This window comes from Mytilus edulis, chromosome 12, assembly GCF_963676685.1.
Source record: "Mytilus edulis chromosome 12, xbMytEdul2.2, whole genome shotgun sequence".
NCBI lineage: Eukaryota > Metazoa > Mollusca > Bivalvia > Mytilida > Mytilidae > Mytilus > Mytilus edulis.
In genome coordinates this window covers 19,155,577-19,173,839 of record NC_092355.1, presented here as the reverse complement: position 1 = coordinate 19,173,839, position 18,263 = coordinate 19,155,577, and positions in this window count along the sequence as shown.

Sequence of the window (18,263 nt, the reverse complement as noted above, 5' to 3'; positions counted from 1 at the left end):
TGTTGCATATGATGTGGCTCTGTACTTTTACAACCCGTTATTGTGCCATTGTAAATATTTGTTTTAATATCTGTTTGTTTTTTGAAGCGTTTAAAGAAAACAAACACTCGTTGACTGCTGTACTTCTAATTTTGACATTTTACATCAATATATAAAGAAATTTTATGCGCCTGCCATACAAGTGAGAGATTGAGGTAGCTTTGAAACCAGGTTTAATCTATCATTTACTACCAATGTTTGACGTGTTTGATGTGTTTGAGATTTTGATTTGCCATTTGATTAGTGACTTTCCGTTTAGAATTTTCGGGGTTAAGTAATTGTCATTTTCGGTTCGAAAAGGGTAGGTTTTCCGTGTCTGCATGTTCTTCCAATTCGAGAAATATCTAGACAAATTTTAGTAACAATAATTAATAATTACAGAGTAAGCTCCCCTTCATTGTGCTTTTTTTGTGCGTTTCAACCAAACCAGATCTGAAAATACCAGAAGGGAAAATGGAAACGCATTTCGTGTCCGTGAACCATTATACATTATAAACATGAAAATGTAAACCTGAGAGAGGTTTTGATTGTCATGTTTTCCCCCCTGTCTGATTCTTAGGAAGATTGGCACGTGAAGGGTGAAGTCAATGAAAACAAGTCAAGCATTTAACATAAAATGTTACGTTATTTAGCTATCGGTGATAAAACATTTTAAACCCACGACTCCCTTTTTCAACTCCCCCGGATTGCACAAGGAACGTTATATTTAAGTGTTGATAAATGAATTAATTTAATATCTACAAACTATGAAATAACAGAAGAATATTTGACAGGCATGTTTTATTTTACATTATCACATCTTGAGTATGTCTGGATTTTGTACGTGTAACAGTTTTAACCAGTTAAACACAATATACACATTTGAAACTTCAATCACATCATATTTGACATCAAGAACGGCCTATATAGTGTTATTATCATATATTCAATGCAAAACAATGTTTTACTTATTTTAAAAACAATATACAAACAATTCAGATTAATAAAGTAGTGCTTAAAAATGCAAAAGTACATAATAAATGACATGTTAATATAAACAACATAAAAATCAAGTTTAACCATACAAATATAACAGTTATTGTAAGTAGGACTACCTAGGTAGGTGAATATGCTTTACATTGTAAATGTCCTACTTCTTCATATCAATAATTTGCAAATGGAACTTATAAATAATAGATAAAAATTGTCTATCAGACTATACATTGGCACGTTAGTAGCCATTTTGTAAATTTCATGCATCCGAAGCATTTTTTTTTATTCAACTTCATCAGGAACGCTTGAAGCCAAATATTCGAAAGCTAAGGATGCACAAAAATAATAGAAATAATTAAACTGAAGAGCTATATGATAAAAATTTTAAAAAAAATGTAGAAATAAAAGAATATACACTTTTTGCATTCTTTGCTTTAAAAATTTGAGGCCTTTGAGCAAATCCGAGTGATCAAAATGTATCATGTATGGTATACAAAAATTTGCCGTTAATGACATTCAAATAGAAAGATATCGGTTATTAACATCTAGAATGTATAAAGCTGGATATTAACATACTATATTTAGTATAACTATAAATCATACAAGTATTTCAAAGTAAAGTGATTGAAGGGAAATTAAGAATATGGCGAAACAAACTTGTCATTTATTTATTGGTCTCACACGATGGATAAGTGTAAATATGATTATGAATGACATATACATTTAGTGAAAACAAATTAAAAATGATAAACTCTTAAATATGAATATTAATTGATTTCTGTTTTACAACTCCAATTACTTGTTAATATTATGATATGCATGTTATTCGGTCAATGTTGACAACCACGTCGTTTTTGATTAAGTGCATGGGATATATGATATTCTAATCGAATTCATAGCTATCCTGAAATTTTGCAAATGTAAATCATAAAACTTGCAAAAATACACACAGTAAAACTTGTAAAAGCAGTGAACTTTAACAATTATAAATTGTTGGATAGATAGATACTTTATTCTCTAAAAACTAAATACAAGTTTACAGAGAAATAAACAGCATTACATGGTGTAAATACAAATGCAATAGTTGAGGTAATCAAATGCAGTACGATCTTCTAAAATGAAGTACAAAATTATGATGACATAAATAGTTAAATCAATAACATCACAAAATAACATGAATTGCAACATTTGTTTTCAAGAACAACAATGCTCTAAACTTTGTGCAATTTAGATTTATATGCCTACTGCATTGTACTGTTATACTGTTTGACCATAATTTTTCGAAAAAAAATAGTCAAAACTTGTTTCATCTTGAAAAACGGAGTTTTACAATCTGTACATATTAGTTTAAGTAATGCATGGTTCGTGTACTCAATAGTTTAATTAAATCATTCGTTAATTTTCCTGCTTAAAATCAGAATCCTTGTCAGTGTTCGTGTTTGTCATTGCCATTTGTATTTTCAATAATTTAATCTGTTACTTTTATTCTCATGAACATCATAGCCGTGATAAATTTGGAGCAATCGATGGCTTGACATATAAAGCAGACGGATCTTTAGTGTTACGATCATATTTTGAGCTGATGGTGTGATTTGGGATTTATCTAAACTTTATTATTTTCTTTTTAATATCTTCAATAAAAGTGAAATATAGTTATGCATTCCAAGAATTTAAATCGTACGTGTCTTCAAGGCAAATTCAAATGTTCAATGTTAAGTATGAACACATAGTGGGAGATAGTATGGACATAATTGTGCAAATCGTGATACAAGCATGAAATTTGGTATAAAGGTTGACTAAATGATACTAAAAAAAAAATCTGCTGCCGGCCAGAATTTTTTTTTTTTTTTCAAGATGGCCACCACACATTTCGGAAATGGCGTCATTACAAATTTACAATAATTCGTTAATCCTTTAAAAGGTGTGTTATATGTAAAATACAATGTTAGATTTGATAAAAGTAAATGACAGTTCCTAAATTACGACTAGACAATACATTAATGAAACTAAAGGTGACTTCCGGTTTCAAAATGCCGGCAAAAAAGTCAAAAATTTCAATTTTTATACTTTCAAGCAACTTCACAAGGGATGTATAATCCAATGTAAGTTATGATAAAACGTTAAAAAAAGTTCCTAAGTTCGACGAAACAACACATAAATGAAGAAAAATAGTGACTTCTGGTTCCAAAATGGCGGCAAATACAAAATAAACGTAGAAAATATTTTTATAATTTCCATCAACTTAACAAGTGTTAACACTCTTTGTTAAGTTTAAATGCCTAGTTTGGTTAGAAAGACAGGTTGCTTATTTTAAAATTATCTGATAGTTGCCTATACAACAACCCGTACAAGGAAGGCCGAAACGGTAGCATCTACAGTTACCAACACAGCTCGGTTTTCGGCTCCGCATTTCAAAATTTTCTGACACGAAGATGCAACGGCAGTTAAAGAAGTCCATTTTGGTTTCCAACTGTCATTGATTCTTTCTTTCATCCAACCACAGTGTTCATGCCTTGGAACACGTACCTGTCGAATATATGAATCAGGCTGAGCCCAAGCAACTCCTCCTTGATATACTTCTCTTTTGATGTGCTCTGGAAAAGAACCTCTTGTAGGCGGAATTGCATCACAATGCCGCTGCTTCCTCGCAAATAATTCACATCGTGCCTCGCTTTAGCCTAAAAACATCCTTTACATCTGGAAAACCTTCCATTGTTAGCCAAGCTGACCTTTTGCCTTTCTCATGACAATTCGACAAAGTGCCACATCCACTAAATGCATGGACGAAAGGAAAAGCAGCAACACAAGGACCAAACGCATTTGATATGTCATGTGCAGGAAGCCATCAAAATTCGTTATTCCTTCCATAACCTATCCGCAATTTGTTCTACCTAATTTTGCGATTGCTGCAATTCTTGATACTATTACATCTGTGTCAGTACTACCTAAAATTACATTTTACAACACTTTTCATAATCATGCCGAACATGGACAAACATTCGTGTATCTGCTTCTTCATGACTACAAGGGGATAGATAGCAAGTATCTTTATTGAAATTGCAAAGAATATTTTCACGATGAGTAACATACACATTTGTATTAGTCTCTTAAGAAGCAATTTTGTCAGCAAGAAACTTGAACAATTTCGTTTTGTTGTCATCTTCACAGAGAAAACTACTCCCTACCCTTGGTGTTCTACCAGAACCAACACCTTTCCATCTGGCACAAGAACCACCTTGCCTTTGTCTTGTCACAGCCTTTAAATTATTCATTTAGTAAACATCAAATACAATGTCTACTTTTGAATACTTATCGATGCAAGATTTTACATAAGGCAGTATGACATCATTAGCATAATCATCAACTATTTTTGCCCAACTTTGTGACCTGGAATTCACCATTGCTGCCCCTACAACGATAAATGCGTCCGAATTCGGATAAGCAAATCGCAGAATGTTTCAAGTAAACCCATTTGCAGTGATTTAATACCACTATTTCAAGTGATATTCTGAGATAAAGACGGAGGATCAGGAATGAATGAAAAGTCTAGAAAAGATATCCCAATCACTTTTAAGGTTCTCTAGCTTTGTTTTTGACAAAGACGTTTCCAGTTTCATTTTGCGGCAAAAATAGGAAGTTGTTCTTTTTTTATTTGGTTATAAAAAGCAGGTTTTCCTTCGTTTTGCATTTGCTTCAAAAGATCTTCGTATTGTTTGGACCAATATCTTGGAGTTTATTAACATATCTTATCTGTTTCCGAATCAACAATTTCCTAAATGAAGTATTTTTTTACAAATCTGACGACTCTTCTAGAAATGAATTTCCAAACTCGTTCATACTTGCAAAGCCTTTAAAGCTGTTTAAGAAATCTTTTTGTGTTTTCGTAGAGTCTTCATTATATCGTTCGTCTGTTTTAGAATGACCCAAACCACTAGATCTTTCAAATTAATCTTCTAGTATACTGACTCCTGGTCCAGCTACCATTCATTTGTCTAAATGGGATCTTCGGTTAATCCTATGGCACCAATATCACCCTTCACAATTGCATTATTCTGTTTTTGTGCCTGATCAATTGTGTAACAAGAAAGAAATTTACTGGTCTTACGTACAGTGCAATTATCATTTTCAAATTCCATTGCCACCTGTGGGTGATGTTCGGGAAAGGAAGTCATATATCGGAGATGAGTCGGTAAAGATCAAGCATAATTTACACGATCAAGACCTAAAACAATATGCTATCATGCTTTATATGGACTGTCTAACTCATGAAATGAGCATAATACCAAAATCAGAAGAAGTTCTTAATTTATAATTGAACGCCAGGAATTAAACTGTGGTCGAGATGACTCTTTTTGCTTACACCAGTCTTTTAAATCATTGAACGTCACAGAGTCATGACATAATTATATATTCTGAGTTTAGCTTTCATAATCTGAAATTAACAAAGTTTAAGCAAAATACATGCAGTTGTCTGATGCGCATGTCTAGTCCTAGGTACATTTGAACATACATTAGAATAATCTGCCGTTCTTGGTGTTGCAATATTGGCTTCAGTAAGACAACATGTCTATCCCCTATCAAATCAGGCCATTCCCACTGAATTTGCTTAGGCATTTCCAAAAGTGGCTGATCTTCAGTTACATTTGATGTTTCTCCAGATTAACTACATTTTCGCCTTAACCATCGAATACCTGAGAATTGCCTGGTAGTGCATACGAATCGCTCTTGATGTCTATAAATAGTTTGCACATGCGCAAAAGTGTGAAACACATATGTATCATAACCTTGAAAAATGTTATTAAACCAATTCATAATATCATTAAAAATCCAAAAACACTAAATATATAGTAAATAGTTCAAATGTTTTTGAAAGAATTTTGTTACATTTTCGCGCGTGCGCAAATACTGGATATGTCAAATACTCATTTTTAATAAATATGTGATGTAAGGAAGGTAGCCACCAAACCTGCTAATTGGTTTTTACTAAAAGAAGTTCAAAGAAAAGTTTCCAAGAAAAATGAGTATTTTCAAACTAAAGAAAACAGCCATTTCAGAAAATGGCCGTGGCCATCTTGAATTTTTTTTTTTTTAATGGTCAGCAGTTATTTCTTACAAAGTATATAATAATGATGCTTTGTGGTAATTTTCATGCTTGTATCATCATTTGCACAATTCCCTCGATTTTGCTTGCTACTATCTTCCACTAACAGGGTTTCAAGCTAATTCGGAAGCCCATTTGCTAGAATTTGTAATAAATGCAGATTCTTGTAACATGTGTAAAGATAGAACGTTTAAGTTTATGCTGTGTTTTTGTATGGGTATATTTTAAGACATCCACAGTAATGCTTCCTATCTTTATAGTTTTCATTTGCTTTCTATTACTGAAGTTCAAAACTAATGGGTCAAGAAACATTTTTGAGCCCGTTATGTTGAAGTCTTACACTGGTGACTATCTTATGTTAATTTTTAACAGCTTTATGGAAATGGATAGGTATTACTGTTTATAAAATTTGGAGAAACAACTATCAAATAAATTTAAACCTAAATGAGTAAAAATGTTTATAGGCTATACATTTACATATAAGTGTGTATATGCAATTATGATACTGGCAATACATGATGACACATATACCTGAATACGGAATTAACTTTTGTTAAATTCTTGAACAGTGATTATTTTTACTTTCGTTTTTACTGATTCTAATGGTTTTTCTTTATAAATGTTTTGTTGTATTCGTCGAATAACAGCATCAGACAGTTTCCCTGACATTTTCGGATCTGTTGTTGGTAAAACTTCAGTTTTCTTTTGCCATATCCATTTTCCATCCCCGAACGGAATATAAAGGCTGATGTATAAAAGTATAAATACACTTCCTAAAATCGTCAAAACTGCACCGAATTTGGCAAGATTACACCCGATCAGCATTTTCTCCTTTTTTGAATTATAAAATGGTTTGACGTTATTAGATATAGCATCAGAAAGTCCATCTTTGTAATCTTCTTTTGATTGCATATCAAAATACCCTAAAAGTAAATCATAATTATCAACAGATTTTCCAATAAAGGCAAACTCAGCCATCTAGACGTAAAACAGGAAAGCAAAAAAAAAAAAAATAAAAAAAATAAAACATTCGAGCAGCACCTGCCAATGGAGTATATTTTAACCAGACACAATATTCCATTTGCTTGCTTTTTATCATGAATTCCGTAATAGCAGGCTACTGCTCACAAAGAAGCTATAGTATATAACCAAGTGTTCCTATTGGTAAAATTGAAGTCAGCCAATCGAAAGTTGAACTGACCGGTCACCATCAGTTTGTTGACTCTAATACACTGACCAAAATGTTGCATTGATTTCACAGGATCGTTCATCAATATTTTTTTTGCCATTGCTTTGTCAATTTAACTGGGCTTGTTAGTTTTTAATGTACCTTGCGCTTTTTCGTTATGTATACATAAAATTCCCAAGTACATACAGTACTTGATTCTAGTTATATAGTCATAACTTTTACCAATAAGTTAGCCAATTCATTTGGCAATAGTTTGAAAGGCATTTCAGACGATGAGGCGTACAAAACATTTTATAAAAAAAGAAAAGGAAAACGTTTCACAAGATAGATTTGTATGAAAATTACATTGTGCAGGTCTAATATACAGGTGAATGAAAGAACGTAAGTATATAATTGCTTACATCATCTACATCTGGTGTTGAAGTCATTAAACTTTGCTCAGTGCTCGGAGCACAAAAGTTATGCTCGAAAGATGAAATCTTGCATTTTTATTGGTTGATTTTGGAATATGAGTACAAAAAACTGACTCGAAAATTTTATGACTTCAAGGCCTGAACTTTAGTTATCTCATTGCAATCAAACCACATCTCCCGATTTTTATATAAAGTATTATTTCAAACTCATCACTCATGGTTTTGATTCTATGGAAATATTTCATTTTCAATTATTAACTTAATTTGTCTCCAACGATCTATTACCAATGTATTTAAGGCTTTTCTATGATTTATGACAAACTTTTCATAAATTTTGACTTTGATAAATTCAGAAATTTCTAAAATCTAATATTCAGTATTTTGCAGGGAAGGGTGACAGACGTTCTGACTTTTCAAAGTATATCACATGTAGTTATGTATCCACAAAAGGTTTTCGAAAACCTTTCAAACTTAGGACACAACAATTATACAAAGAGAAATATTTTCGTATTTTTCTTGTGCATCGTCCTATCGAAAGAAACTTTTGAGTTGATTGATATTATAATGTTTGATTAAATTTGAAACATACCTCCTGCAGTGCCTATCCCTGTAGCAAACAAACTTAAAATGACAACAAACAGTTTCTGTTTAGTTACAGAATTTATCGCTACGGCTACTGTTTGTAGAAGTAATGAACCAGACACCAATCCTATCGCTATATACAGCTCTGTTTTAATTGGATTTTTCCAGCTCTCTGAATTATAAAAGTTTGCAGTTACATTATAATTGTTTTTGGGTGAATAATTTAGGTATATTTTAACGAAATAGGATGAACGAGTTCAAAGTATCTTTTTGTAACATACTTAGAGCTGTCTTCTTATAAATCTTTTTTTAACTTGTGTGTATAATGTCTCATTTGCAATCATACCACATTTCCTTTTTTTAATATTGATTGCAGGATTTGTTGCTCGTGCTGTTCAGATTATGCCACATGTGGGAGCAGCATCTGCTTACCCTTCCGTAGCACCTGCGATCACCCCTAGATTTTGGAGGGGTTCGTGTTGCTAATTTTTTAGTTTTCTATGTTGTGTCATGAGTTCTGTTTGTCTGTTTGTCTTTTTCATTTTTAGCCAGTCAGTTTATTTTCGATTTATGAAGTTGATTCGTCCCTCTTTTATGTAGAATTTTCCTATTTTTCATGTGTACAATGCCCTTTTTGTTGTTTTACAGGTTTGTGTGCTTGTGTTACTTTTTTTTAAATATAAAAATGTTGTACTCCACATATTGATTTATTCACCTTACTTTTTAAATACTTTTATTAAGAATAGGTCACATAAAAACGATTTTCATTTGAGAGTATATATGGTCAACTTTTATGCTCTCCAAATTCGTACTTTTTCTCCTTTTAACAAACATGATGATCATTTTGTAAACAAAACGCCCGTCTGGCGTACACAATTTTAAGCCTGGTGTATATGAGTTTATCTAATGAGTACTCAATTGTCACCAAATTTTCCGAAAGATAATATTGACAATCATGACAATGGAATTCTTAGAGACTACACAAGTCGTATTGGTATCATTTGTCATTATGCACGTCTTTCAACATAACAAACAATACTCAACATAACACAAAACAGTCGCATTATATACGGAATTATTTATATTTTTGCGGTGAAAAAAAAAAGAGATTTACGAAACGTCCACAAAAGCCCGTTTTTGGAAATTTTGGAACAACCATTTGTTTTTAACAAAATGCATTATAAGCTTGTCTAGGACTATAGGTGCATTGTTGATACCCCAACGTTTTGTAGAATAAACTATAAAATCGTGTTTGATACGGGACGCACATATATATCTGAGGAAAGGAGTTTTAAAAAGTACAAGTTGAAATGCCATTCGGCGCAGCTATTAACCAAAGGATTCTAAATGCTCCCAACGTACTTCTGCGTGACCATCCCTGTTGGTAGAGCTATCGGGATACAGAGTCCTTCAAATAGAACTTTAAATGCTACACCATTAGCAAACCAAACTTTTGATTTATGTAATGTCCTTTGTAGTCAACAAATTGGAGAAAAGTGTTTTAGCATACTTGCTCCACCGTTGGTTGCGACAAGCCGTATATTTACTAGCAAATACCTGATATTATTTCTTAAAGAAAAAAGTAATCCATTTAGAAAAGACCTGGCTGACTTGTCAGTCGTATAAAACTGTGAAGGAGAGGTGAATGATACCAAAAGGTGAATAAATAAATCAATTATATTCAACTAACTTTTTTTCTTTTTTTTTCTTTTGGACAACATCATCGACACAAGGCTTATTTGTTTTTACGTCTGACGCACATCCCGGATATGAAATATGTTCACCTACCATCATAATGAGGATTCAGTATACGTGTGTAATTTCCAGTGTTTATTTTCCCCTCATAGGAATTAGCATCCATACTTGACCACAGTGTATTGAAATAATACATGTACATTCCGCGCACTATTTCGTCTTTATATTCATTCCATTTTACTCCGGGATTTAGTGAAATTATTAAAAGCACCAACGACACAGAAAACATTATCAAATTTATGATTGGTAGTACAACTAGAAATATCTTAATATATGTTATAAGGCATTTGTTCATTTTCCTTTTGACTATGTCAGTTTGAGAAAAAAAGGAAAAGAACTCGTCTTTTATGGTGACAAACAAAGTCATGTGACAAACAGATGCGATTAGCTTTGTAAAAATAATTTCTCTTTTATTATCACTTTATAACTAGTTTTACATTAAAATTTAATAATATTTGACATTTTTTCAATTGACACAAAGTCTTTGAAATCTCTATTAGCATATATACTTGTATATTGGACATTGAATTCAAATATAAGTCTATTATAGTAGTTTATATAGCTTAGGAAGATTAATTTTTCAAATTTTACTTTGAATACAGTACACAAATATCATATCATTTAAAGATAAAACAACAATCAATCATCAATCAATCAATAGACATAATTTTGTAACTTGTGTTGAAGATATCTATGTCATTGAAACATGTGCTGAAGATATCTATGTCATTGAAACATGTGTTGAAGATATCTATGTCATTGAAACATGTGCTGAAGATATATATGTCATTGAAACATGTGCTGAAGATATATATGTCATTGAAACATGTGTTGAAGATATCTATTTCATTGAAACATGTGCTGAAGATATCTATGTCATTGAAACATGTGCTGAAGATATCTATGTCATTGAAACATGTGCTGAAGATATCTGTGTCATTGAAACATGTGCTGAAGATATCTATGTCATTGAAACATGTTTTTGGAATCAGCCTCTGTCTTTCAATTGTATAAAACATATGAAGCTGACCTTTAACCTCATATAATATATCTCCAATCGAACTGTTATTATACTTATAAAGGTGTACAGAAAAAAATGAAATTACAAAAATATTGAACTCAAAAAGTCCATAATTTACTTGGTGTCCTCATTGTTGTTTGCGTTTAAGACATGTTAATTTCTTTCCAAAAGTAAATTCAATGATTGGGATGGGAAGAAATGCACAAAATTATTGCAGTATAAAGACAATAACTGATTAGTGTCTTTGAATATAAACTGTATTTGCTCGAAACAGATGTAATAAGTCGCCGCTGAAGCTCGCATAGCATAGGACCTGTTTCATAGCCTCGTACAACTTTTATAGATTAAACAGTTATCGTCAATGTATGTATAAAAAAGAAGATTTGGTATGATTGTCAATGAGACAACTGTCCACAAGAGTCCCAATGACACAGACATTAACAATTACAGATCACCATACGGCCTTCAATAATGAGCAGAGTCCATACCGCATAGTTGGCGATAAAAGGGCCGACATGACCATATAAAACAATTCAAACGAGAAAACTAACGGTCTTATTTATGTGCAAAAAAATGAAAGAAAAACAAATATTCATCACATAAACAAATGACAACCACTGAACTACAGGCTCCAGACTTGGAACAGGCACATATATGTACACATAATACATACTGAGGGATTCCAACCCTCCATCTTACCTGACACAGTGGTGTAACTATACAACATAAGAACGAACTATACAAATCTGTTGAAAAGGGCTTAACTCATCAGATGGATAAAAATAGAAAAAATACACAGAGTGAACTCCACAAATGTGTCTTCTTGTATAATGTGTCCAACAAAAATCAGAAAGAAACTCATTTATGGCTTATTCTGATCATAACAAGTTGTATTCATACAACAATTTTTTACTTGAAGGATAATGCATTACATTTTGATGTCTGCGCTTAATGGGATATAGCCGATAAACGCCAAAGACGACTATTTAAAGGGGTACTTTCAACATTGCAATTGTTTATGTAAATATAAAATGTTTCAAATGTATTCGTTTTAAAATTGGAATATAATGTTTTTATCTGTTTCATATTAAGTAAGATATATTAGCCTGACAAAGGGAAACATTTCATTTAAACATGCTAAAGGTAGAGGAAATTTACAGTGTAATTAATTGATATCATTTCGGCAAATATATTTGTGGGCGAAGGGTAGCGCAACTGTTTATGCTTTTTTTTAAAAACTGTCACATTTTTTTGCAAAATTAAGCAAATTAAAGGTTTGACAAAATTTGACATTACATTTTCTACATCAAATATATTTTCTAGTGCAATTGGTGAACTTAATATTTTACTTGAAACAATTTACCCTTTAACATGTGTTTTATTAAACTTTACAACATTGTTACGGTTAAAATGTAAAAATGTTTAAGTTAAAATTGATGTGTTTGTCAATTAGCTTCTTTTTAATATTACATATTCAACTTTATTCACTCAATCAGGTATCCGTTGGTGATGACCCGGGATAGTCCTTCCTTAAAGGAGCCACTAATTTATTGATATTAGAATTATTTCATATCATATATTCTGGAATAATCGGTTTATTATTACAATTGTATGAAATGTTTAGTAACCAAGATAAAACGCAAACATTACCTTATATAATTTGACGTAATTTTGTATTTCAATGCTCACCAAAATTTTCAAAAATATAATATAATATATAGTGTACCTGATTAGCAGATATTGTATATACAAAAATAAATCTGTTCGTATTAATGACATAGAATTGTTAATGACTGACATCGTGATAACGCTTAGTACTGGATTTAAACGTGTGCTTATATTTTTCAATAAGTTTAATTTATGACCCGATATTATGGTTAAACATGTAAAAGGAAAAGAAATTGAAAATGAGAATAACAGGAAATGTGGGTTATTTATCAATGTACGATTTCCCCCCTAAAAACAGTTAACCTTTGATTCCTGTAACTGTTATGTTGAGGTACATTTTGTTAAAAGAAAAAAAAAATGAAGCAAATCCCAAATAATATATAGGTGAAGGATAACAGCTTCATTGATTTTAGACTTTTACAATCTAAAAAAGCGTTCACGTATTTGGAGACCTGATATGTGTTGTATTAAGGACCAGTGCATCATAAAATCATTTATAGTTTCACAAATCGTCCGAATCGAAAAGTCGCAATTTGTCTTGTTTTAATATTTATCCTTTGCTTCCAAATTATTTGGCTGTGAGTGTTTATGTGTAAGGAAAATCTAGAAAAACGCATAAAAAGCATGACATTTATAGTTTTTTTTGGGGCATTAACCGGCTGCTATATGGCAACTTTTCTTTTATTCATTTCCACATAGTATCTTTGATTGTGTCAAGTATTGTTTGATAACTTTAATTATAGTGTTGAGATGACTTTTTCATTGATGTTATCCTCATATTTCATTTAATTCATAATAAACATGTAAAACACACAACTTTTTAATAGAATTTTTTTTATGGTTGATCATAAAAAATTAAACTAAGACGGCATTGTTACTTTGCACCAGCTATGTTTTTCTCAGAAAGCATGCACAATTTGAAAGCCCGTACAATAAACTAGTTTAAAAACCAAAATACGAATAAAAAAAAAAAAAAATACAAAAAAAAAAAAATGACAAAATAAAAATGAAACACGAAAAAGAATACAAAGTACAAAAAAAACCCCAATAAAAAACTGTAAATTGGTAAATTGGAAGGCACTATTAATATACCGTATGAATTTAAAAGATTTTATCTCTTATTGAACTAATATAAATTTACACATCATCGATACCTGAAAAATGTATGATGCTTTTGAAAAATTAGCATAATATTTTGATCATGAAATATTTACGTAATATAGAACTCGTGTAATCTTCTGGGAAGATCATGTAATTCACACATATTTAGTCAAAATATTATAATTGTGCATATGAGAGATTCTGTTAAGTTATAGATGAAAAGACTATGTTTTACAATTTAAGATAATAGACCGATTTCTGTTACAGTTACAACACTTGCAACTTGATTCATAAAATGTCAAAAAATGAACTCAAAACGGAAAGTCCCTAATCAAATGGCAAAAGTAAGAGATAAAACTAACCAAACGAATGGACATCAACTGTCACATTACTGACTTGGTACATGCATTTTGTCATGTAGAAAATGGTGGCTTTAACCTAGTTTTATAGGGCTAAACTTCTCACGAAATTTCAAAAAGTTGTGCCAATTTTTTTTTACATTTTATCAAGTGAGGAACACGACAGTTGTTATCAAATACATGTAGTTCATTTCTATGTATGTAAGGGTTTTTGTTGTTGCACAGTAGTGTTCCTATTCTGCGTTTATTTTCCTTTTAAAGTTGAGGTGTTTCCATCGGTTTCAGTTTGTAACCCGGATTTGTTTTCTCTCAATCGATTAATGACCTTTTAACACCGGTACACAACTGTTGCCTTTATTTACGTTCAGTATGAAGAATACTATCAATAACATTTGCATATTATGTCATGGTCGACCATTTGTAACTGGAATAATCTAATACACATAAAATACATGTTTCATACCGTATCATAGAAACTGTTTATATAAAGTTTGAAGAATGATATATGCATCCTTGAGATATTGTGTAAAGGTATGCAATTAAATGAAGGAATTTAGATACAACAGAGATCTAAGCCTAGCACATTTTCGTAAAACAGTGAGAAAATTACCTGAAAAAAAATAAAATATATAGATTACCTTTTAGGTGATTTAATAAAGTTTGTTTTTTGATAGAAAATGATAATTACTTTGAAATTCATAATTATCAGTAAAAATAGAAATTATATGAACATGATGAATCGATATTTGCATTGTGATGAATTATATGATCCAATATCGAACAATTAAAAAAACTGGCAAGACAGACATTATAGGTTTCAAAAGTCAATCAATTTCATGAAATACAAAATGATTATTTTTTTTGAATTTCGCAAACGATGAAAATGTGTTAATTGAAAAATAAGGTAGTTACGAGAAGAACACTAACAAAAAAAAAAAAAAATAATCTCGAAGTTTGTGAAACTGTGATTAATCGTGAAGATAACATAGAGTATTACCAATTTCGGGGCTTTTAAAATATTGATTTTGAATGCACTGATAAATGTATGTAGTAATAGTGGTCATCCTAGCAGATAAAGTTTCCATTTTTATTTCATTTGGATCACATTAAACCAATATTCTGGCATAGTATTAAATAAAATTGAGAATGGAAATGGGGAATGTGTCAAAGAGACAACAACCCGACCAAATGAAAAACAACAACAGCAGAGGGTCACCAACAGGTCTTCAATGTAGCGAGAAATTCCCGCATCCGGAGGCGTCCTTCAGCTGCCCCCTAAACAAATATATACTAGTCCAGTGATAATGAACGCCATACTAATTTCCAAATTGTACACAAAAAAATAAAATTAAAATAATACAAGACTAACAAAGGCCAGAGGCTCCTGACTTGGGACAGGCGCAAAAATGCGGCGGGGTTAAACATGTTTGTGAGATCTCAACCCTCCCCCTATACCTCTAACCAATGTAGTAAAGTAAACGCATAACAATACGCACATTAAAATTCAGTTCAAGAGAAATCCGAGTCTGATGTCAGAAGATGTAACCAAAGAAAATAAACAAAATGACAATAATACATAAATGACAACAGACTACTAGCAGTTAACTGACATGCCAGCTCCAGACTTCAATTAAACTGACTGAAAGATTATGATTTCATCATATGAACATCAGGCACAATCCTTCCCGTTAGGGGTTTAGTATCATACCATCATAACATATATGAGAAGAACATAACCCGTGTCATGCCAACAACTGTATTTTAGAATAAATGTGTTTAGTTCCGATGCAAAGACCTTATCAGTGACTCAATATTAACGCCAAAATATGCAATCTTTAATGACTTATCGTAATTATATCCCTTCTTAATAAGTCTATTCAAAGGTTTTGTAAGTTTCTGAGGTGAATACTGACACCTTTGTGCTTTATAAAGAGTATTACCATAAAAAATTGGATGTGAAATACCTGAACGTATTAGAAGTCTGCATGTTGAGCTATATTTACGAATGATGTCTTTATACCGATGATAACATTTAGTAAATTGTTTGACTAGTTTGTGATATCGAAAACCCTGGTGTAATAATTTTTCAGTAATACATAAATTTCTCTCGTTAAAATCGAAAAACATTGTTACATACACGAGCGAATCGTACAAGTTGAGATATATAAACACCGTAAGATGGTGACAAGGGAACGTCACCATCTAAAAACGGATAATTAACGATAGGAAATGAAAAATCATCCCTTTTATCATAAATTTTAGTATTCAGTTTTCCATTAGTGATATAGATATCAAGATCAAGAAAAGGGCAGTGGTCATTGTTAGTATTAGCTTTATTTAAAGTAAGTTCAACAGAATAAATTTCATTAATATACATACTGTAGTCGTCATTATTGAGAGCCAAAATATCATCCAAATATCTAAAAGTATTATTAAATTTGTTTATCAGATGTTGTTTCGATGGGTCTTTGCTTATTTTTGTCATAAATTGTAACTCATAACAATACAAAAACAGGTCCGCAATAAGTGGTGCACAGTTAGTCCCCATTGGAATTCCGATAATCTGACGATATACGGAATCTCCAAAGCAAACAAAAATGTTATCTAGTAAAAATTCAAGGGCATATATAGTATCAAAGCATGTCCAATTAACATAGTTTTTTTGTTTATTGCTACTAAAAAATGACCTAAAAGAGTTTGAACATATATATTCACATTCTGATTTTTTGAATGCCCATTTAATTAGGTGTGTGAATTTTTTCTTAATGAGAATGTGAGGCAATGTGGTATACAGGGTAGAAAAATCAAAACTTTGAACAGATTCAAAATCACCAATATAAGCATGCAAAGTACTTCCAACGAGTTCTTGACACTCCAAAAGTAATTTATTCCACTATTTTCGAAGGCCTTATTTGAACAATTTATTATCAGGTTTTTAATTGTATGCATTCATGAATAACATGATGTTTTTTAACCATTTGATTTGTAATGGAATGGGATATTTCTGGTCTTCGTCGAACAACTTTTAAAGTTATTTATCTGTTTTGGTTAATAAGCTATCCAAATCAAATAAGGTTGGGATATATTTTGTCAATAGTTATTATCGAAATGCATGTTTAGTGCCCTTAAATTCGTACTGTTAATTTTATTATTGTTCACGATGCCTGGATCTCCAGTTTTAGAAAAGTTCCATACAAACAACGGTATACTGTAGGCTCATTTTCAATGTTTTACAAAGGAATTGTCCATTATATTGATAAACATTTTGTTTGAAGTACAAGAGGATCTTCAAAAATACTGTGAACCTGATCATTTACTCGCGTATTGGTATTAACCATATGTGGATTCTAAAAAAAGCTCTAAAGACATGAAAGATCGAGGTTGTGGATAATTTTAACCCTCAATCTCTCTCGGAACATTTTGTGAAATTGTGTTTTCAAATTTTGAATATTTCAACCCTGTATATCGAAATTCCCGAAGTGATATTGAAAATCGTCCACAAGAAGGAATCCACACTGCTTTTTTTAGTTCAGTACTTAAACATTCCGTCATTGTGTTAATGTGCTATGGTACCGATGAAATTTTGTATTCTTGGTTTGCTGTTGTTCTATATCTATATGTTGTTTTGTGTTTCTTTGTAAATATGTTAGTGCAGATTAAGATTATAACCCAATGTTATCTTCTGTTCCCCTATTTTTGACACTTTTTGAATATGATGCAATTGTCATAAAAGGTAGAGGGTTAGCTAGCTATAAAACGAGGTGCAATCCACCAATTTTACATAAGAAAATGCCTCTACCATGTCAGGAATATGACAGTTGTTATCAATTCTTTCGATTTGTTTGAGATTTTGATTTTGTCATTATTAGGTGGGACTTTCTATTTTGAATTTTCCTCGGAGTTCAGTATTTTTGTGATTTCAATTTTTACCATAATGTCTGTTTGTTCTGTTCACACATCGTAGTCAATATATTCGAATTTTATGTGACTTTCATTTAAGTGAGAGGATCATCTAGCTTTAAAATCAGATTCATCTAACAGCTAAAGATATTAAACCGTTAAA